At 31.9% G+C, this 23,381-nt stretch overlaps 1 protein-coding gene across 1 annotated transcript in view; it reads left to right on the top strand.

Annotated features, from left to right (window-relative positions):
- LOC149257407 (uncharacterized) overlaps positions 1-15,676 on the top strand; it is an 85,756-nt gene extending 70,080 nt beyond the window's left edge. The window contains exon 3 of the mRNA XM_089414269.1: positions 15,319-15,676. The gene's annotated coding sequence lies outside the window, so the exon portion shown is untranslated. The remainder of the gene's footprint in view (positions 1-15,318) is intronic.
- The last annotated feature ends 7,705 nt before the right edge of the window (positions 15,677-23,381 follow it).

Raw genomic sequence — 23,381 nt, 5'->3', positions numbered from 1 at the left:
AACCATCCAAATGGGAGGACTACCTGCATTTGGTGGAGTTTGCTTACAACAACGGCTACCATACATCTTTACAGATGAGTCCATTTGAAGTATTATACGGATGTAAGTGCAGGACACCCTTGAGTTGGGGTGGCCCAGAAGACAAATTGATGCTAGGACCAGACATGTTAAAAGAAATGGAGGATATGGTTAAAAAGGTACGTTCCAACCTAAAAGTCGCTCAGGACCGACAAAAGAATTTTACTGATCGAAAGAGAAGTTTTTGAGAATTTCAAGTGGGAGATCACGTTTATGTACAAGTATGAGCCAAGAAGAGTTCATTGCAATGGACCAGATGTGCTAAATTAGCACCTCAATTTTGCAGTCCCTTTCAAATTTTGGCTCGAATCAGGCCAGTGGCTTACTAGCTTGCCCTACCCAGCCATATTCGTGTGCATAATGTTTTTCACATTTTTGTACTTAAGAGATACATATATGATCCTAAACATATAATCAATTGGTAGGACATCTAGGTAATTTAGAAGGATTACTTAAGAATAGGACATCTTATAACAGGTTGATTAATAATAAAGAGGACTGACTAATTTTGTCTTCTTGTGTATAGGTTGAACCGGAAGGCGAGTTCTTGGTCGAACCCCTGGGTATACTCGATTAGAGAGAAGTAACGCTGCGGAAATGAGTTATCACCCAAGTTAAAGTGCTTTGGAAACACTATGGGCCAGAGGAGGCTACCTGGGAAGACGAGTAGGTTATGAAAGAGACCTTTCCAAACCTATTTTCAGAAGAGAAACATCAGGACGATGTTTTATCTTGGGGGGAAATATGTGATATCCCCAGCAAATGTAATTATTTAATTTACTGCAGAACTCAACAAACTGATTATTATTATTATTTTATAAAACTATTTGCTAAATTAAGTTATGTAGGAATGAAATAACAATTATATGTAAATATTGTCTTTTACATGTTAAGTAGTTAGGATTGACAGTTACCTATCCCTAACTAATTTCTTGAAGATTTATTCAAGAAAGATCAAGAGGATAGGGGTATCGAAGATCAAGGAAGAAAAAAGAGGACAAGGATTGAAAAGAGGATGCTGCGCTGAAGTGTCAAGTAGATTTCCAGAGCTAAGTTTGGTTTGGACCAGATAGCTGTTTTATGAGAGATATAGCTTCAAAGATAGTTCATGTGTGCAAGGGACAACTCGTGGGGAGACAGCTCGTCAAGGCGGTCTCATGGTTGGGAGGAAAAGAGCAACAAAGGCCAAGGTCTGGTAGTAGACCCTTCCTTGGAATCTGGCATTATACAGATAAGTAAACTCACAGATTGAATAGGTATAATGATTGCTCAGAAAAGGAAAGCATAGAACTGTTAGCAAAGTAATTCACTCTCTGTTTGTTATAAGAAGAATTTGTAACTGGCATAATTAAAAGATACCATAGTCACATAAGTAATCGATAGATGATGGTATAATTACAAAGGGCAGAGTTACAATAAACCTTGCAACTCCTTCTTTAGGAAAGGATAGGTTCCTTGAGTTATGTTACTACAATGAAATTATAATAATAGAAAACATGGTTTTTATTCCAAATATGAAACCTAGATTGTCGAGAGAACTTTATAACAGAGAATAGAATTTGTTCCAATGCTAAACCTAGAAAAATGAGAGAATCTTATAACAATTAAGTAGGGTTTCAATTCCAAACGCTAAACCCAGAATATCAAGAAATGTAAAATATTATAACTGAAACAAAGAATGTAATATATGTCAAACCAGAACAAAGAGATAGCATCATAAAAAAAAAGAAAACAAGATTCTGAAAAAACATATGTTGAACCCAGAATACAAAGATGTGGTTGAATAACCCTAGCGGATTCCGACAACAATACAAGTTTAGATATAGTTCCAACCAAGAAGAGTTAAATGACAGATATTCTAAATACCAGAAATAGTCGAATTCAGGATACCTTCCAGTAATAAACTGACGAGAAAAACTGTTGCTACTCTTTGAATAAATAAAGAAAAGAAACCCTTGCTGCATACGACCATTAGCTAATATCTGTTCTATGAATTTACGTATTCAACTATTAAACAAAGGACAACAAGTACGGGGAAAATAACCAGGAAGACATTTAAGGTGCAGATAACCTTAACCAAATGCTATGTAGTAAATAAGCCCTGAACTAGCTTGATTTGTCTAAAACCATAAATAAAATTCATATATAAGATTTAAGACCATAACATGTCTCCGTAATTCAGCAATAGTCAAACAAACAAACAAGTATGGACTCAAAACCCATTTGTATTAAATACAGAAGCTTAGATAACCCAGAATAATTACAATTACACCACCTCAGAGAAAAGATTCGCCATATTTAAGCTAAGGCTGTCAAGAAACCCTACAGGAACTACCAAATAAGAAACACGCCTTGGCTACATCACAGTACCCGATGGATAGGATTGACAATTTCCTCCCAGATGCGTGAGCCACTTTGGAATTCGAACCCCAGTCTCTGCCCTCTTCGTAACCCATGCCCTCTACCTCGCGAAGACAGAGAAGCAAAAATTAATACCGACATTCAAGAGGAGAAATGCAAAACTGTAACTCATTATTGACGTTCAAGCAAGAAATGAAAAATTTTAACAGAAAAGCTTGTGAACTTGAGCTAGGGAGAAACCCTTTCATGAGATGCAAATCGGGTTTGGGGTTGCCTCCGTATAGCTGTACACCATGTGGAGAATCCACGGCCTGCAGGGGGCAAACCCAACGATTAACAACAACGTCAACCTGAGAGGTAAATCAGTGAGCTAAAAACAACCATGACGGAGAAGGACAGAGTTGCAAAAATCAGACTCACTGTGCATGAGAAACAATAACCCGTAACAGAGATTGCCAAGGAGATAGACTCCAACAGGGGCATTAGGAAAAGCGAGTGATCTCCTCCGTCCGATGGAGGGCGATATTAGCAACCGTAGATGGAGAATGGGTTTCGAGGCCAGGAGGACCAACTGGAGTTAGGGGTGATTTTAGGGGCGAATATCCGCCCTTTGGCGAAATTAAGGGGTTTTAAATTTTTAGTGGGCGAATATTTTGTATAATAGTACATTTTTATAAATCACCTCAAATAGCCCACCTTATTTTAAGGGAGAGGGTAAAAAAGGTAAATTTAGCCCTTGAAATTAGGAGTTACAACCTTCCATTCGCCCATTTTCAAGAATAGGTTTTAAGTGAATCTTATGGGCCAAAGGCCCAAATACCATATTTATAAAAGAGGTATGGTAAATTAATAAAAATATAAATAAATGAGAGTGGTAAATAAATAAAGCATTTTTTATATTTACTCCATAAGTCACCTTATATACATGCAAGGGTGTAAACAAATAAAAATATAAGTAAAGTGGAGGTATGGTAAATAAATAAAACGTCTTTTTATACTTACTCAAAAGGTATGGTAAATAAATAAAAATATAAATAAACTAGACGCATGGTAAATAAATAAAACCTCTTTTTATATTTAGTCCATAACCCTCATTCTATTTATGAAGGCTCAAGAAAGAGGTTTTATTTAAGTGAATCCTATGGGCCAAATACCATATTTGTAAAAGAGGTATGGTAAATTAATAAAAATATAAATAAGCGAGAGGTATGGTAAACAAATAAAACATTTTTTTATATTTACTCCATAAGTCACCTTGTATTTATGAATGGTATGGTAAATTAATAAAAATATAAATAAACGAGAGGTATGGTAAACAAATAAAACATTTTTTTATATTTACTCCATAAGTCACCTCATATTTATACTATGGGACAAATACCATGGACTGGATTGTTATTAATACCATGCAAAAAACATTATTAACCCTATTAATAAAAATAAAAATGGCACATGGTATTGACCCATGGTATTCACCAAAATGACACATGGTATTGACCCATGGTATTCACTTGGAATGTAGCCTATTTAAATGGGGGAATTAAACCAGCATAGATCCATCTTTACTCTGGATCTACTAACCCCCGAGAGGTATCAAATATCGTGATATGCAAACTAGCATAGAGTGAAAAAATATTTGATCCGATCAAGAGTAAAAATGGATGTTGTAATTTAATGTATGTTAAACATTTTAGCTTGGTTAAAATAAAAAATAAAATAAAAATCAACTATTAATTTTATTAATTTTTATAAATTACTAATAGTAATTTTTAAGCTCCAGGTTTATGATAACCCATGGTATTGACCCATGGTATTCATGTGAGCATAGACTATTTAAAGGGGAAATTCTATCTTAGATCCATCTTAATTCCGGGTCTACCAAGTGGTCAGAGGGATAAATAGATTTCATCCCCCTAAGAGTGGTAGATGTGGAGTTAAGATGGATATAGGTTGGTTTTTATGATAATGAAGATATTAAATAGATATAGGAAATTATATTGTAAAAACATCTTAAGGTGAATGGTTAAAGCATAGACATTGGAAAAGTATATTTGTATACTTTTGTTTTAAACTGAAACAAATCCAGGGCTAAGAGGAATGGATTGATTGCACTAGTCATCCTTCTATAACTTTCCAACATATGCTGGAGTAAACATATTGTAATTTGGGTAATTTTTCTAATTGCAAACGGGAACATACTTGTGTATTGGCAGGGTGGTTACGAGGTCCCTAGAAGTGGAGTAAACAGATTGCACTTTGGTAATTTTTCTAATTGCAAACAGGAACATACTTATGTATTGGCAGGGTGGTTACACGGTCCCTAGAAGTGATGAATTTGAATTTTTCTTGGTTTTATATATAGTATTAGGTTTTTTCTCATGCTTTCTGTGAATGGCACGGGTGAATTTTATCCTACACCCACTAGGTTATCGATATGTAATTTCGGTAATTTTGATTTCAAAAGATATTTTAAAGAAATGCAATGATTTCATTTGTGTATTCAATAAACACAAGATTTTATAATTGAGTAAAATATTCGCCATGCCTAGTGAGAGATTCGCCAAAAAGTTATATATACATATCATATTATTGATAAAATCGCCTTCCATTTTTCCTATATACTATGGAGATTCGCCCATTTATTATACATGTAAATTTAGGGAGGGTTCTTAAAATTTTCCCTGACTGGAGTCCAACGGAAGAGTCCAGATCCATCACACCGCCGAACCTGGGCAGACACGGCGCCCAACAAATTAATTGCAAAACAAATCAATCACCATAATAGTAATTCGTTGGGGTCTGTCCCTTAAACCAGAAATTACCATGGCGGAAAAGTTCTATTAATTCTTAATCTGTATATTTAATTAACGAGTCGATATAAATGGATGAGGTAGGAATTAAATCTATGGTGCAAAACATTATTGATATTGTCATTAGCATTAATACATAATCATGTGTTGTTTAAATTTCCAATAAATAAATAAATAAATAATTGTTTTTCATATATATATATATATATATATATTGCTTACATAGGTTTGTAACATTTCACATTTTAAATTTATAATTTTAATAAATTCTTTAAAATTTTTAACAAAATTAACCCAAAAAAATACTAAAAAAACACAAAAACACAAAATTAAACTTAAACTTATTATTATAATTTAAAAAATATAATTAAACTTATTATTATAATTTAAAAAATATAAATCCAATTTATTTTGTTGCTTTGTGGACTTTATAAAGGCTTTCAATATGGTTCCTAGATACAACCTTTGGAATAGATTAGAAGAGCTAAAGGTTCCTCTCGAGTTGAGAGCTGTCGCTATAAGGTTATACGAGAATGTAATTGCCAAGCTAAAGAGCAATGAGGGGTGGTCGAAAGATATTAAGTTTATCATCGGAGTTAAACAAGGTTGCCCCCTCTCCCCTGCCCTATTTGGAATTTACATCGATAAGCTCGAAGGCTATTTAGAGGAAGCAGGATGTGATGGCACGATCTTAGCTGGGATAGTCGTCATCCTTCTTCTCTATGCTGACAATATTGTTTTTCTTTCAAGGTGCCCATCTGATTTTGATAAACAACTCGGGCTTCTTAAGGATTTCTGCACTACCATGGGTATGGCTGTTAACACTGACAAAACAAAAGTTATGATTATCAAATCCAAGAAGGACACTTATGCTAATTTTATGTATGACAATAATAACTTGGAGGAAGTGTATCTTACAAGTACCTAGGAATTGATATTCATCACAAGCTCAATTGGAATCATAGCATTGAGAAAAGGATTAATGGGGGGTGGAAAGCTTATTTTGGTCTTGAAAATAATTGTAAAACAACAAACCTCGTAATGTGGGATAAAAAGAAATTCCTCTTTGAAACTTTAGTCACTCCTGTTATCTTATATGGCTATGAGGTTTGGGGTTGCATCATCTCCAGAGAATCATGGAGAAAGATTGAACAAATCTAGAAGCGTTTTATAACTTATAACCTGAAAATTAAAAGTAATACACCCTATCCTATTCTCCTTATAGAAGCAGGTCTTTCCCCTATTAAGAGCCTAGCTATGATTAGGTTTCTACTGTACAAGCACAAACTCAATAACATAGATGATCATAGACTTCCTAAGCTAGCTTTAAATTCCAACGAAAACCACCTAAGGCTCAGTCGGGGGTGGCATAAAGACACAAGGGCCTGGTTAAACTATTGGGAGATCAACGAGAATGATGCATTGCAAAACATAAATAACATTAAAGATATTGTTACTTCTAAGTTCAAATAAAAAATGTGGCGTGAGAAAGATTTAGCGGCTAAAAGAAAATTAAGTTATTATAAGAAGGTCATCAACCCCACCCTAGAAGATCAAAATCATCTCTCTATTTTAACTAGCTCAAAGAAGAAAATTAATATAGCAAAGATTAGAATGAATTCTCATGAGCTCCATAGTGAAACAGGTCGTTGGACGGTTCCTAAAACGCCATGGATGGAAATGATCTGCCATATATGTGAGAATAGGAACATCGAGGATGAAAACCACTTCCTCTTAGAGTGCCCCGCGTACAACCACATTAGATCTCTATTTCACAATCTTTGTTACAATACTGACCTTCTTAGCCTTTTACAATGTCAAAATTATAGTGAGCTCGGGAGGCTTCTCTCCAAGTTTTTTGAGCATAGAAATAAAATCTTAAATCAAAATAAATAATTTGTTTCTTTAGGTCCAATAGACCAATATTTGGTCTTAGCGAACATTAACCACCACCATCATCGTCATCATAAAATTAATTATTCAATATATAAAATATTTTTAATAATTTAAATTTATTAAAATTTAAAATTATCTTACCAAACCACAACATCTCCTTTAAAAGAAAATGGGTTATCCAACCCTTAATGATATGTCTTGATAAGAGAAATAACGCGTGCAAGTATAATTATTATAAAGAGCCGGAGATATGAGAATTATAGACCAAACCTCAAGCGTTCTGAAAATAAATGATTGAATGCTTGAATCTTTATTAACTGGTTGCTCTGCTTTCATTTTCACTATGGTTGTATCGATTGCCAGGACCACTTTCTACACTTACACGTATTTAATTCTAAAACTTGTGGGCTATTTGTATAGCAATAACTTTATTAATATAGTGGGGTAGCACATTAATACACTGGGTAGCATATGTTACTGGTTGAAATTAATCAAGTACAAAATTAAATTAAATATATGGCATATATTGTTTTAATGTATTAATAAAATAAAATAAAATAAAATAAAATTAAATATATGGCATATATTGTTTTAATGTATTAATAAAATTATAGCGCCACACATATTGTGATTATAAAAATTAACAAATATTTATTGCTTCAATCTATTAATAAAACTATAGCCCCACAAATATTAATAAAACTATAAAACTATAGTAAAACTATAAAACTATAGCCGCACAAATATTGATTACAAAAATTGTAAAACAATTAGAATGGAAAATATCCATTGTCTTGGCTGGACGTACTCCAAAAAGAAGGAAGCACTTGTCCAGTGGGAAGACATATGGGGTAGGGAAGCACTTGTCCAGTGGGAAGACATATGGGGTAGGCCTTGCAAAATGTATTATTTCTTTTTTGGAGTTTTAGGTTTGGCATTTGGAGGTACCGACAGAAAAAATAGAAATCAGCAAAGTAATGATTAAGTAGAATGTCATAAGTTAATGATTGGTTTTTTTTTTTTTTTAATTGATATAATATGAGAAGATCATATCCATTAAAAAATAATAATATTATATGGCATACAATAACTAATTACCCAGCTGGATTTTTCCTTGAAACTTATAATGGACTTGCTCTCATTAAGATACTACAACTTCATTGAGAAATCTGAGAGAGAATTTGAGAAGGAAAGAAATCAGGATGGGATCGTATTTCATTATTAAGACAGATGATGGTCATGGTCATCGTCATGGTGGTTCTACTTCATGCCTCTGCCAGTATGGGGTGTTTTTGGGGTTGGGGTTGGGGGCACTGTTGCTTCTGTTCTTGGTCACTGCTCAACCTCGTCGTCCAAGAAAAAAAGTAGTGGCGATGAGGCGCATGTGCTAAGCTAACAATATGTATATGAGGTAAAACCTGCACTCTTTTGCTCTGTCGCTATCAAATTCCATTTTCAGTATATCCACTGGAGCGAGATGCATTCTGCAGCTCTGGAATGGGAATAATTGTGAAATTCATTATCCAGATAACCCATGTGGAGAAAACAGCTAGATGTATTCTGTAGTTTAGATATGAACATTTTGCTAAATTTGCTGAATACATTTAGGTGCTTTGTATTTATTTGTTTTTAGTTTTAGATGACTTGAGTCCCATGGATTTGGACTTTGGACTTTAAATTTCATGATTTATATAATATTTTGAGGTAAAGGAATTTGGATTTTGAATTTCATGGTTTATATAATATTTCATAACTGTCTAGTCACGGTTTAGATACTTTGTGTTAATTTAATCTTATTAAAAGTTTACATAACCTGATGTGTTTACAAATAAACTGGAGAAATCACAAATACAAATTGCAGTGACATTATGAGTTTTTTAAATATTAAATTATATTTGGATTGTGCAGACTATATAATTAAAATCTGTAATTCCAACCCATCCTTACAGAATTTCAGATAAAATTAAGTAACATAAAACAATTAAACTACTTTTATATATATAAAAAAAACCAGATCCATTTAGCCTGTCATGTGGAGCTTTATTGTTTGTTTGATAAGTAAACTATTTCCACTAAACTCCTTAATATTAGTATTTTTTTACACATTACCAGGTCTCTAATCTGGATACCCATTTGGTACACACTGGGTCTGTCATGTGGAGTTCTATTGTTTGTTGGATAAGTATACTATTTCCACCCGTTTGGCAACGGCCATGAAACTACTTTGGTTTTCCTGTTTTGGGTTTTTCTGTTTTGTATTGAGCGCGGAGAGGATAAATTTCTGTGAAAATGTTAGAATACAGTGATGGTAAAACCCTTAAGAGCTTCGTTGGCACTGTTTCCACATACTGTATGATAGTGATAATAAGACTCTAAAGACCTTTGGTGGCACTCATTTTACAAACTGAGAGGTATGTGTTTCATCCCATGAAGCTGGGAATGGGAAAGAATTAATGACTTTTTACAAGGCAGCTGCTCTGTCTCTCATCCCGGGACCTTTGGGGCAATAATTAATTATTGCAGTGTACCTTTAAGGTGGGAGATAACTTGAGTTATTACAATGTACCCTTAGGGAGGAGATACCTGATCTACAAAGTTTTTCATGTTTTGAAATTGGGTAATTGAAAAGGAAATCAAATTGAAATATATGGTGTATACATTGTTGGGAGGGGATAAGTGATATGCAAAGTGTCTTATAAATCAAATTCAAATTCAAATTCAAATTGAGATATATTGTATTTCAGGGTTGAAAATCAGAATTTTTAATTTCGTGTTTTTATTATAGTTTCAGTTGTTTAATGGTAAGGATAATGGTTATTAACTTTTATTAATATTAATATGGTTTTTGGGATTTTAAGAAGATAAAAGAGATTATAATAGTTTTGTTAATTTAAAAGGTCAAGAAAATGGTTATTGTGATAAATATTTTGAAAATTAAATGGAATATGATTATAAGATAAAGTGTTCTTTTATCTTCAACTCTCTTCACGCCTCAAAGTATCACAAGCTTTATCTCTTAGAGTTTTGAGATTTAAACAATATCCAACTTCACTTTGAATTTCATGAAAATTTATTCTTATTTTATCAATTTTATATTCCTTTTATAATTAATCGAAACAAGAAACAAGAAGATATTTTTATTTTCAAAATTAGAAATAATCACATTTTTAGAATATCTTAATTTATTTTTTCTTTTTAACTTTTACCACCCCAAGATTTATTTTATCCTCCTATAAAATGAAACACATTTAAAGAAATATATATACCTTAATCAAGAATTTATCAAATTTATCTTGTTTAACCTAGAAAAAAAATTTTGGCACCATACTTGACAAATTTCAAGGATCCATGAACGCCTGCATGTTATCAAATTTCAAGGATCCACGACGATTGTTTTTGTTGATTCGAAGTTTTCGCACCAAAGAAATTATCTATAAACAAACTTAAGGATGCCAGTGTCTTATTTTGAGGTAGCCAAAAGAATTACAATAATATAGTTGCTAACAGTAGATTAAATGTAGGTTTTAGTTGCTAACAGTAGATTAAATGTAGGTTTCACTTCAAATGTAAAGTTGATTTTATGGTAGTATCAACATGATGAGGATCCTGATATACTTTTAAGTAGTATCAACATGATGTGGATACTGGTTTAAATATATGGACTAATGAATTAATTGGTATTAAAAAATATTGACATCCAGATGGCAGCCATGATACAATCACAGTATAATTCTAAAACCTCCCAACCTTTTCATTAAAAAAAAAAAGGCATTAAATTCAAAGGCTGAAATATTGTTGAAACTGGCCTAATATGAACTGTCATTCTGTTTTTATTCCCATCGTGAGTCTTACAGATAGGCAAAACATTAGTGGTTAAAGGGACAGATAACGACCCCTGAAATTTGTAAGAATGGTGAACCTTCCACGCGTCCTATAAATGTAGAATCTCCTCACATGAGGAGGGTTGGCAGGGACAATGGCAGGCCCCTCCAAAAGGAGTTATCCTTTTCAGAGTATTATTTTTACGTACAGGGCCAGGCAAATGTTAAGGGCAATGTCCGGGGCTCATCATTTCTTTTTTTATATCTTATTTTTTCCATAATCTTTGATCGTGATGTATCTAGAAAACATTATAACAATAGTTTCAATGATGATTTCAAGCCTTGTTTTTCTTTTTGGAGTGAAGCAATTTCAGTGAAATTATTTTGACCTAGTACTCTGTCAAATGATGATTTCAAGCCCTGTTTTTCTTTTTGGAGTGAAGCAATTGTAGTGAAATCATCTTGACCTAGTACTCTGTCCACATTTTGTTTGGGAGTGTGTGGCTGCCTTTGTTTATTCCGTTCTTGATAGAAAAATCTTTGAGACTGTCGGAACAATTCAATTTGAAGGCAGAAAGAAAGAAATCAGGATGGGATCGTATTACATTATCAAGAGAGAGGACACTGATAATACTACATGTCTCTGTCGATATGTGCTTCTTTTCGTGTTGGGGGTGCTGTTGATTCTGATCTTCCAGACTCAGCGACCTCGTCGTCCTTGTAGGACAGTCGCGGTTAGGCGGCGCTTCTGCTAACAAAACAGGTAAAAGCTGCATTTTCTTGTCTCTTGCTATGGATTTTCCTTGTCCTTGCTAGCTGGATTCTACAGCCTGGTGAGCATGATTAGTCAATTTCTACTTCATCTATGGAATCGAGGAGATTCATTAGATGAATCTGTGTCAATGTAATATTATATATGGAGAAAGCTAAGTGTACTCTACAGGATTCATGGGATGATGCTCCAATTGTTGGTGTATCCATATCTAGAAAATGCCTTTAGGTGTGCCTCGGCAGGTTTAACCTGATTAGAAATTATTGTAACCAGATGTGCAACAAACTTGATAACTGGGCCTTCTTTATCTGCAATGGCAGTTCTCTGATCCTGATAACCATTTGGTACAAGTTGGGGTTTGCCATGTGGCTGCTTATTTTTTTTTTTTGGGAACAATTAAAGTATTTCCTCTTATCCTGATAACCATTTGGTACAAGTTGGGGTTTGCCATGAGGATGCTTTTTATTTTTTTGGGGGAACAAATAAAGTATTTCCTCTTAGCAACCATGTAACAACTTAATTGACTCTTCCCGTAATGCTGCGTGTGTGGAGCCTGGAGATCAGAAATTTCAATTGAAATGTCCAAGTATGATGATGATAAGGCTCTAAATTTTTAGGACCTTGATGGTACTGCTTCCCCACATTATATGAGAGGTATGTCGCCATAGTCCTTAGGGAGGCGAAGAATGGATGGGGTTTTACAGCTACCCTCCCTTACTGTGAGACTGATCTAGAGTGTGCCCTGGGTCATTGGCACCACTATGAACCAAATTGAATCTTGACCTTGATGTTTATAATTTGATTCATATGCTTGTTTTCACAATCCTTTTCCCTACCGAATACTATATAGTAAGAAAATGCATGTTAATTAAGGGTTCATCAGGTTTATGTTTTCAATTTTTGTTGTGGATTGCTCTTTTAGGAATATGGTGGGTATAAAAGCGTGCAATGCTTTAAGGGCATGTATACTATTTGAATGTGAGTTGCGAACATACAAGGTAGAGTGATAAACAATGCCTGCCATTCTCTGTAAAAAACAGACTATGAAGGGGGTATTTTACAATTACCCTCCGATAATTGCTTGGATTTGACCTTGAACTTCTAAAAATCGACAGTGCCCACAGCAGCAGTCCTGGTTCTTAGGCACGAGAATCCTTGTTCCTCCCTTTCCTACAGGGCTAGGATTATGATAAATTATCAGCCTGAATAGTTATTAGTTAGCTCTATCTCAGGGGTTGAATTAAGATTTCCATGAGCAAGTTTTCAATCCTTGGGCTTAAAGGGAAGGCTTTACCAAAGAATGGGCTTATAATGGATATACTAACAATTCTCTGGTAATATTTTTGAATTTCAAATATAATTAAGTTGTTAATAAAGCACCTTAAGTATTGGGAGTCTTGGAAAAGTCTTTACACTACTTTTGAACCAGCCCCCTACCCATATGAAAGGCTTCCCTGAATGTAAGCCTGCCTTTCTGTTCAAAGAATAGTCGGTCATGCAGCCTTGCTTCCTGCTAACTGTGAATTAAATAAGGGTTTCACTTCAAATTTAAAATAGATATGAAGGGGTATCATGAAAAGGATGGGGAATGACATAACTGAACATTGGCTTAAGGATAAATGCTGAAGATGAGAATTGGCAAATGAAATGAGGTTTTTGAAGGTATATTTTTTCACCTACAACCTACTGCTCAATCACACACCGTGGGCTTTGTAGATATACTCTACATATTTTCAAAGGCGAATCCTTTAATCCTTTACGAGTTTCATGGAACAACCATATACAACTTTATATTATCTCATTAATTTGGGTTGATGATAAGGGATACAAAGATAAGTCTCTGGAGAAAGTGAAATCAAAGCAGAATGTCTTTGTGGACGAGGTGGATTCTTTTGGCAACTTTGATTGGGCAAATAGAAGGATAAAAGCCTAAAGGAGACAGGGAATAGATATACTAGGATGAACATATCTATTCTATCTATTCTCTTAGTAACTTGGATTGCGCAAATAGAGGGATAAAAGGCGAGAGAGAACACAAGGACTAGGAAGAACATATGTATCAAGGAATTGAAGGAAGGAAGAGGTGAGGATCTTTGATAGGGCTCGGCAAGGATCTATAAAATCTATCTATAGTGGTATGATCAATACCATATTGAAATCTAATATAAGTGAGGTAGTGGTATGATCAATACCATATTGAAATCTAATATAAGTGAGGTAGTGGTATGATCAATATCATATTGAAATCTAATATAAGTGAGGTAGGTAGAGAGCATTATGCTTTTTAAGTAAGCTTATGGTTGATATCAAAGAATTAGAGTTGTGATGGTTGAGGTTAGCTTGACTGGTGTTGTTGGCCTAAGTTGGTTTTTGTTGTGTTAGGTAAACTTGACTAGGTGAAGAAGTCAAGATTTTTTTTTTTTTTTAAGTTTGGTCTATAAGATATGTGCAGGGGGATTGAACTTCCAATCACTTGGATACACAAGGGCTTGGCAACATGCTTTTTTCCAATTGTACAACGACAAGGAGTGAAGATTGTTAGATCAACAATTGTGGTTTCAGGTAGTTAGTATTGGTAGCCCATGGTATTATATGTAGTTAAAACTTTTAACATGCTTAGGGATTCTCCATTTAGCCAGCTTGTTTGTGTTTAATATCTATTGTTAGAAGGTTTTTCCTTGGTTAGAGTTTTCAACAGTAAATCATGGGTACATAGTTTATGTTTGTTGCTTTATAATTTCTCTTTTGGCATCATTTTAAAAATTGAGATAAATAAAAACATAATAGACACACATAAACACAATCATTTTAAATTCACATGAGACAAAATTTACATGAGTCCCCCAATATGGGTTACTCCATGGAGGAATGGCTAGGCATGTCATCAGCATACACCTTGACATTTTTACAATTTCCTCATCTTTTTACCATGCCACCACAATGACCCAAATACAACTTACAAAAGATTCATCAGACCTTCAAATAAGTTACATAACATGAAAATACTATGAACAGAATAATGAATTACCTAAACCTGAAGCCCATAAATCTTAAACTAATAATAACTATATCAAGTTGATTCTAAGACTGAGTCAAGTTTACGGCAACCACACTAACCTGATGTGCCTGTATTGTTGATCTATGTTAATCATTTATAGTTGAGGACAAGTTAAGTGTTGCAAGTATTGGCATTGAGGTCGAAAAGAGATGGCACGTTCAATGTTTTGCTTGTAGCATACAATGGACTTAAGGAGCAGCTCAAGCAGATTAGATGGACTTAAATGGTTCCTAGAAAGGATTTCAAAGGATTCTGCTTCATCCTAGGGTATTCAACATTTTTGTTTGATATGTTAAACTTAAAACACAATTTTAATTAAACAATGTCTATCAGTGAAGATTAAACATTTTGAGCTCTGTGCTTTTTGTTCTGTTGCAATTCTTGTTTGATGCGTTAAAATTTAAAACGCCGATTACAATTAAACAATTTCTACCATTGAAAATTAAACCTGTTTTTGGCTTTCGGTTGCAATGGATGTCAATATACGTTATTATAAGGTTCTTATATCAACCTTCTTTGCAGGTGGGCAGAATAAGAGTCAGATTTTAGCGAATTCTGGCGCAACTAGCAGAAAAGTCATGTGTTCCTTAGTAGTATTCCAGCTGGTTGGAATATAGTACCTTCCATTCGACATGGCAACTATTGCTTCCGATCATGTGCTGGTGTTTAAAAGTTCAATAAAACCTGGGTACTGTGCTTGTGTTGACAAGTTCCTTAAATCCTCTGATTATGTTAAAAATTGGCTATTTTTCATTGCTATTTAAATTGAAAGAGGTTTATGTATCAAAATCTCTGTCATGCTTGCTGCTCTTTGTTAACATTGAAATGTATATTAAATTGATTTTCGAAATGGAATTCTCTAATTATTCTATGTTTTTAAGTTTTTGGTTTTAGCTAAACAAATTTCAAAATAAGATTGTCTAATTATTAGCTAAGCAGTTTTTAGCTAGTTTGTGAGTTTTTGTTGTTTAAAATGGTTTTTAAATGGATAAATAGATTCAGTGCCTGGAAACCTCTAGAGCACTCAAATTGTGGAAAGCCCATAGTTCAAATTTGTGATTCCAACTACCCTACTTCAGGCAATTCTACAGGAAAATATGCCCAGAAAATCTTCAAAACTTAGAACAAGTATATTACAGCTTTCAAATTCTCTTTGTTACTTATTACTCTTTTGAAATATGGAATTGTATTAAAACATCTGAACTACATAAAAATGTCCAATACTTTAGAAAGTAAGGGTATAGTCTAATTTTTCAATTAATTTTACTTGAAATCAGAGAGAGATTTGTTAGAATGGAAAGTTTAAATTGTGTAATCTACATATTAAAAATGTATTTCTGCATTCAAAAACACATTTTAAACCGTCAATTTTTGATAACTCACCAAATTCTCTCACCCAATTCTTACTTTAACAAACAATTAAACTACCTAAAAGTATACTTTAAAAACAATTAAATTAACTGAAAAGTAAGTGCTGCACCACACAATAGCACAACATAATAATTTTCAAACAATTAAACTAAGCGGAAAGTAAAAACTACACCACATAATGGCACTACCTAAAAAGTATACTTAAGAAACAATTAAACTACCTGGAAAGTAAGTGCTGCACCATACAATGGCACAACATAATAATTTTCAAACAGTTAAACTAAGTGGAAAGTAAGAGCTACACCACATAATGGCATAAATCTGTAATTCATCCATAACGGTCTTTTCCCATAATTGTTGAATATTTTTGGAAGTAAATTTTGGTGCAGTAGAATTTTTTTTAAATAATGTAATAATTTTTTTAATAAAATTATTTGTTTTTTGTTATTTAAAATAAAATTTTAAATATATAAATGATTTCACTGCTTTAAAAAATTACTAAAATATTTAGATTATGTAAATAATTTTAACTAAATCTTTAAATACTATTAACTGAAATTTAAAAATCAGAATTTAAAATTTTAAACTACCTATTAAATTTTTGCATGGTCTCATATAATTTGAGTAAATTTTTTTTTTTTCCTGGGTTTTTCCAAGATTTTAAATAAACAATTTTCATAATCAAAATCAAGGCACCGTTCTGCCTTGAAGGGTGAAAGTTTACTTTAAACATGCGTTTTCCTTTAAGGATATTTTCCTTGATGATGGTGATTGTTCACCTTAAACATGTGATTATAGTACCAGGACTGGAAAAAGTTTAGTGATGTTGACTCCCTGTTTCTGTATAAGCATTTATTAGCTTTCATTTGACACTCATATCTTACCACTCGATTGATAAATAAATTTTAAAACAGATATTCATTCTCATTATTTCTTTGTTTAAAGGAGTGTTTTATGATTAATGTTACTACATTTATGTAAATAGTTTAAAATATAAAATATAGGTGATAAATAATTTTGATTTTTTATCATTTTTTTAAACTATTTACTTACCATCATTTTTTTAACTATTTACTTACTAAATTAGTATCATCATTTTTATTTAGTATTAATGGTCATTTTTTTTATGGCTTATAAAATCATCATTTGATATTGATTCTCATTATTATTATTTGTTATAGTTTTCTTTCAATATTATTTGTCTTATTATATATATATTAATTATTTTAAATGAGATAATTATTGAATATAATTTATTATTTTGATAAAATCATAAAAATATGAAAAAACAGTTATTTATTATTATTATTTTTTTTTAATTTTTTTTTTATAATTTAATATAAGAGAAATTTTAAAGAAATAAAGAAATCATATAAAGAAGGAAATAAAGTATCTGTATCTGTATCTATATATATATATATATATATATATATATAATTAATTAATTTCATTATGTATTGAATTTAAATGTTAAATGTAATATTTGATATGTAATTAATATATATATATATATATCTATATATATATATATAAATATATAAATAATAATAATTCTTTCGGTATTGAGTTTACATGTAGTATTTGATGTGTAATTTATTCTATATTGAGTTTATATGTAATATTTTAAATAAAAATATATTAATAACAAAAGAATATTTTGTTGTCAATAATAGGGAAAATATTTCAATGTTCATGTTAAATAACTAATTTTATATCAACTTTAATTAAACTCTCTTAATTTATGTACTTCAATTTTAAACAAAGTTTAAGTTTGTGTTTTACTATTTAATTTTCCTTAATAAAGCAAGTGACAAATTAATTTTTAATTTATTTTATTTAATAATTTACATTTACTTATTATGACTGAAATGTTGTTGTGTTGTACCATGTTAGACCTTATATGAGGTTTTAGATGAAAAATAATAATAAAACATAATATAATAAATAGATTCAATTCAATTTGTTATATTGTAATTTTGTTTTATTAATAAGTTTACTAATATTTTTTTCAAAAAAAAAATATAATATACATATAACATAAATAATAATTATTGATTTTTGTAAATAAATGTATATAATTAGAATATATATATATATATATATATATATAGATAAAGATTTATTTTACCATATAAATTAAAATAATGATTCATAAATAACAAAAACAAAGACAATACAAAGATATGACAAATTTGTTTAACTAACATATTTTATTAATGGAAGCCCACACGAGAAACACATAATAGAGTCTCATTTTATAGCAATGAGATCTATAGGCTACATAATCACAACAATGATGCCTACAAAACTATAACTCTCCCTTACAACGAAAACTCTTCCATCACATGTTTTCATGCATGTATGTGTACATGTGGCTCCTCTTGTATCTTCTTTATCCTAGGTCTTTCTTGGTTTACCCATAACCACACTCTAGCATTACAAGTTTGGGTTTTATGTGGATGACCCTAAACTATTACACCTCAACTGGTTTATGTTTACCACAAACATCACATTAACATGAAGTGGTTTTTCCTAACCATAAACCATACAATGCATTAATGATTTCTGGATGACTACATACCTTCACATTAAGTGTTTTTCTAGCTAACCACAAACTATACTATACATTGCATGTGTGGTTTTTAAATTACGACAAAATTTATGGGAGTACACTTGCCTCATCAAACTAACATTTGATTCATGTACATAAAATTCTCATATTTCACTCATGGATATACTAGATACATACTCACAAATGACACCATAGACTTGTTTACAAATATAATGTGTGACTCTTAGAACTCACAAGCTTTAAAATTTGATAGTTCATCATTTATATTCCTCTGATGACATCTCCATTGGTACCATAATATTTTCATGTGTATTTTCACCAACTTTCTTCTTTGTTGCATCCAAGACATATCAATGTATTAACTTCAGCTTTCTTTCTTATTGAAATTTCTTATGTGTCCTTTTTTCTACCTACATAAAATTGATTATTTAATGAAGTTTCTACTTCTTCATGTAACCATTAATCATTGATGTCCATATAAAAATAAATCCATCTAGTAAGATACATGGGTGCCATCTATTATACTCACCATTTTTCTAAGAATTTTCTTCACCTACATGGTTCATCAACATGTTAAACCTCGTCCCAACTCACTCACTTGTTGAAATTATTCTATCTCTCATTCCACCATTAATTCCACATCAATCTTAGATACAAGTCTACTTGCCCCCCTCATAATTCTCTGACTGATCGATTCCACAATTTGATGTCCCATCCTCTCTAGACATAGGAGGATACATGCTACATGATTACATGTGTTATCACATGAATACATGTAAGCCTAACTCAATAGGTCTTACAAACACATAAGGAATTCAACTTGTACAACTTGGACCAAAACTTATGGGACATCGAGTGTTGGGCCACATGAATTGCATCATTTTGATAGTTTGTTACCCTTCTCTTTCACTCATTTTCCAATTATCCTTGCATCACTACCCTAATATTTTCAAATAAAAAGCCATCAAAACTATATAAAGAAGCAATAAGGTAAAGGTCCAGTATTCTCTCAATTCTATATGTTTTGCTTTGTAAACTTAACTTAATTTGCACAAGTTACAAAATTTGACACATTCCACAGCCTAACTAATATTTTGCAATTGAATCCAAGGTTTGAATATATCCCATTGAAGAAAAATCAACCAAATCACATGGGAAAATGCTAAATGGTACCTACATGGATCTCCATCTATTGGGTGCAAGCAGAAGAATCATAGTTGACCACAATATCAAAGTCAAACTTTCAGTTAAACAATGACACGACGCATTTGAAATACACCAAGCATTAGAACATAGTATCAAGTAATCCCGATCCCTAATAAAGCGAGTGAGATCAAGAAGGATTTGAGGTATGATGATGTGTTTCTCACATGATTCACTTCCTTGATAGTGAATCATGTGAATTTTAATTTTAATGGAAATCGAAGTTTGAAATGTTGATTCATAGATTTTTATAGCAATCAGTTTCTTAGGGTAGTTATTTTTAAAACACTATAAAATGATTCACTGAGAAGTGAACCATATGTTGAATATGTTCATTATGCTCAGATGTTTTTATTGTCTTTGAATACTATTGAAATTTACACACTACCCATTTAATATAGTTCTCTTATATGGTTGTGCCTTCATGATAAGAATTGGTGTTTGATGAGTAGTTTCTTTGAGTTCTCCATCTCTCGTGCACCTCAAGAGGTCCCTCTGTTGAGTATGAGTGTATCTTAGTTTTCCTTATGTTTCATTTCTGCAAAATAGATTACTTTCCGTTATGCTTACTTTCTGCAAGGTTTCTTTCATGTATTTCATTTAAATGTTATGTTTTTCTTTGATCAATTACACACTACTTTTACTTATTTAATTCTTATTCTTCTATAGATATAAGCACTTGAATTAACCTTTGAAAAAAAACATTTATTAATCATTTCTTGCTATTAGTCTTTTATCTCTACATTTATTCTAGTCTCGGATATATAGATATTGTGCAGATATGGATGAATTCTGAAAATGTGTACCAATCAATTTAAGATTGCTTTGATAGTTTTTATTTCAAACTCATCTTTCCTATAATAGAATATTCCCATTTCCTTAGAATATAATTCAACTACTTCTTTAGAAACATAGTTTAAATGCTTTCCTAGAACAAAGTTTTCTAATAAGTTCTCAAAAAATATATTATATTTGCTCTCATAAGGTAAATCTACTTTTATATTCACTACAATAGAATTTCATAATTCTCATGGAATAGACATAAGAATAGGTTTTTAATGCCTTCATAAATAGGAACTTTAAATGCTTTGATAGAAATAGAAATTGGAAGTCTTTCATAGAGCAAAGTTTGATTTCTTTTATAGTATAAGAATTTAGTTGTCCTTTAGAATTGCTTTCATTTCACTTAGAATAAAATTTCATTGCTTTCAAGTTTAGAATCTATTGCTTTCTTTAGATTGAATCTTGTTGCATTCGCAGAATAATTTTCATTTTGATTTCATATAATAAATCTATGATTTTCATAAAAAAGTGTGTGTACTCATTTTGGATATCATTTCATGAGTAAGATTTATTTCAATTTTGCAATATCTTTCAATAGATTTGATTTTCTCTTAAAATTGAAAGTTAGTTTCCTAGTATATATTGTGCAATTGTACTAACTTGGATTGATAATTTAGTGCTAAGTATTTTAACTCATAATTAAATTACTGAACAACAGGTTCAACTGATCATACATCCTCTGCATAATTACATCAAATAATCCCATCTCTTTTTCACATATTTGACTCACTTAAATGTACCTTTACAAAACGGTTTGTTGGTTTCCCATGAACCATTATGACTTAAAGAAATGACAACTCATCCTTACTAACTTTTGGAGGACCAATGACTCATGAAATTTGGAAGACTTGACCTTATATAATCTTTTCAACTTAAAAGTAAATATTTTCCATTCTTGTGCTTCTATCCAACCACAATATAAACAAATGTGACATTTTGATATTTTTTGTTTGAATGCTTAGATTGTACATGCCCTTTTATGCTACAATGATTTCAATATTGTTATTGCTTCTACACTTAATTTGTTGTATTTGTACTTGTAGATGATTCACTTGTTACCAATGTCTCTAGGTTCACAAATTTGATAGCTTCATTAACTCTTTGACCTTCATAACCATGACCTTTATTTCTTGGCCTTGCATGTATTTGAATGGGTTTTTGGATACCTTGACCATTTATGCCTAAGCCTTTCCCATCAAAACCCATTTTGTAGCAAAACTCAAAACCAATTCCTTTTGTTTTCTCTTTCAAACACTTTATTTCATTGTTTTCACTAAACTATCCATTTTTAGAAATATCACCATGATCATCATTCTATGTGTTAGAGCACGATACAAGAACAACAACATTATTATCTTTAATCACATGACAAGTTTCATAGGAACTATCAATCTTCTGAATCAAGTTACTTTTATTACACATTTTAAACCAATTTACTTTCTCTTGTTTTGATTGTTTTACTTCACTTTCAATTGCTAACAACACATTTTCCTTTGCTACTAGATCTTGCTACAATGACTCTGTCAATTTATCCTTTTGATCTTGAATTTTGAAAAAATAAACCATCTGTTGATTCTAACCATTCCTCTAATATGTCGACGTGTCATGTAGTGAGACCAATAAATTCATTATAATGTTTATCATCCCATGATCTTATCTCTACTACATTTCCCATTATGGAATCATTTTGCCTTTGTAACCTCTCCATTTCTTGCAAATGCTCATCAAGATTTTGTTGTAGTAGGTCAATTTCATGATTAGAATTTTGAAGTATTTTTCCTCTCCCCATTTTAAAAGAATTCTCTCTTTTTAAGAATAAACACAACAAATAGGTTTAGGTATGAAGATTCACCAAAGTTCTCTTACCTTCTAGCACTTTTAGCACTAACTTCTAGTTTGGATCTTCACAACTATTTATCTCATTGTTAGACATACTGAAAACCTCCACATCTTGTCTTCTTTTAGGGAACTTCAAAGGCAATGAACATTGTGGCACCTCGTGCTTCCTTGACTAGATCAACTCAGCTCCACATTGTGGCTTCAATCTCCTTAGTGAATTGTTCCTTAAAGAGTTATACCAATAAAAAAAAGAAACAAAACTATTATAAGAAAAAAATATTAAATTTGATATATGTAGAAAACATACTCAAACTACCTTACAGTGGCACAACCCTTGGCATTGATGTCAATAAATCTGAGAGGGACACCACACTACGAATTCACTTTTAATTCCACCTGACTGATTCCTCCTCCAATTGTAGCTACCTAAGCTTTGGCATCTAGAAATGAACCCGGTATTCAAATTTTGTTCTAGGTAGTTGATTATGCACCTTTTCTTATTTTTTCATTGTTATTATAATAGCTTCGATACTTGATTCAAGTTCTCTTCAATAATTTAAAATCCTCAACCCATTAGCCCACAAGAAAACATTAAAATGTTACGACTTAATAAGAATTGGAGAAATATGGATTCCTTGTCGAACTTATGGCCACTGACCTAAAGAAATACAAGTTGCATAACCTTAATGGCAAGTTCAAAGTGTTCCTGTATTCAACAATGTGTGATCATGAGGCTACTTCTCACATTAATAGTGGC

Source organism: Pinus tabuliformis, chromosome 6 (genome assembly GCF_031772625.1).
Source record: "Pinus tabuliformis cultivar Carrire ecotype Pingquan chromosome 6, CPIR1, whole genome shotgun sequence".
NCBI classification, from domain to species: Eukaryota; Viridiplantae; Streptophyta; class Pinopsida; order Pinales; family Pinaceae; genus Pinus; species Pinus tabuliformis.
The sequence above is the reverse complement of the archived record's forward strand: the minus strand, read 5'-3'. Positions and strand labels throughout refer to the sequence as shown.